Raw genomic sequence first — 1,450 nt, 5'->3', positions numbered from 1 at the left:
AATGTTTGTCTTGCAGTTAGCAATTATACAAGAGAGGCAATGCACACCCCAGCAGCGAGAGTTGCACCACCAAGCTCCATCCTCGGGAACTACACTCAACATCTCAGCATCAAACTGCCAGAGCTCTGAACATCTGTGCTTTATCTTGATTTGTTTTGTGTATCAGTTGGCAAGGTGGTAATAGCTTCTTTGCTTTATGCCATTTTGGCTTATGGAAGTTTTCACAGGAATGCTCTACTTTCAGGGGGTGAAGGAAACCTGTACAACATATTGTTTATAGAGGGTTTATAGGAGGAGATAAGCTTTCTTTATCTGTGACAATCTGAACAGATATTTACTTTGCCTTCATATTCAAATAATATTTTGACTGAACATAGAAAATGTTCAAGTTTAAAATAATTTTCATTTAGAACTTTGAAGACATTTCTCTTATGTCTTCTTGAATCTGTAGTTGACATGACATGTGATAACAGTCTGATTTTTGAAAAATTAGATAACTCTCAAAGCTTTTACTATTCTCTCTCAAAGCTTTTACCATTTCTACTTTATTTTCGGTGTATTAAAATTATATAAAAATGTGTCCAGATGTGAGTCCTTTTTATTCATCCTCCTCGGTCTTTCAATTTTAAGACCAGAGTCTTTCTTCAGATGTGGGAGTGTCTTCCATTATTTTCTTGATTATTTTCCCTGCTTTATTCTTTCTGGTCATTTCTTATGGAACTTTGACACATGGAAGCTGGGTCTTGTGGATTTATCCTCCATGTAGTTTGCAATTTTTATACCATTTATTTGGAAATAATTTCAAATTTACAGGAACATTGCAGGAATAGTACAAAGAACTTCTGCATAGCCTCCAACAAACTTTAGAAACTTATCCTCTTGCCACATTGCTTTATCACTTTCTTTCACTTGATATGTATATGATTTCTTCGGGACCATTTGAGAATAAGTCACAGAGTTAGTTTCCTGTCACCCCTTAGCACTTTGGTGTGTATTTCCTGAGAGCAGGAACATTCTATTTTATAACTATATTACAATTAATTAAAATCAAGGAATTTAACATTGACACTAGTATTATCTAATTAAATTTTTTATACATTTTATCTTTTTGTTTTTTTTGTGTAACAGTCTGAGAATTAAAATTTTTTAGCTATGTTCATTCTTTTTTTCTTCCTATCTATTGAGTTTTCATTTTGACAATCATATTTTTTTATATGCAAGATCTATAACTGGTTCTTTTTCATAGTCTGATCTTGTTTTATGGGTAACATGTCTTTTCTTGTTTCATTAACATTATTAATTAAATTTCTTTTAAATTTACCTTATGTTCCCTCTAATATGTATTTTTACTTAGTTCATGTGTTCTATTTCTACTGTTATATAGTGCTTCTCTTTCATTGTGTTGTTTTTCCTTAAATATTTCTGTAGTTCTTGGTTGTGTGTTCATCTT

This window comes from Pteropus vampyrus, unplaced genomic scaffold (genome assembly GCF_000151845.1).
Source record: "Pteropus vampyrus isolate Shadow unplaced genomic scaffold, Pvam_2.0 Scaffold10, whole genome shotgun sequence".
In the NCBI taxonomy this organism is placed as follows: Eukaryota; Metazoa; Chordata; class Mammalia; order Chiroptera; family Pteropodidae; genus Pteropus; species Pteropus vampyrus.
The sequence above is the reverse complement of the archived record's forward strand: the minus strand, read 5'-3'. Positions refer to the sequence as shown.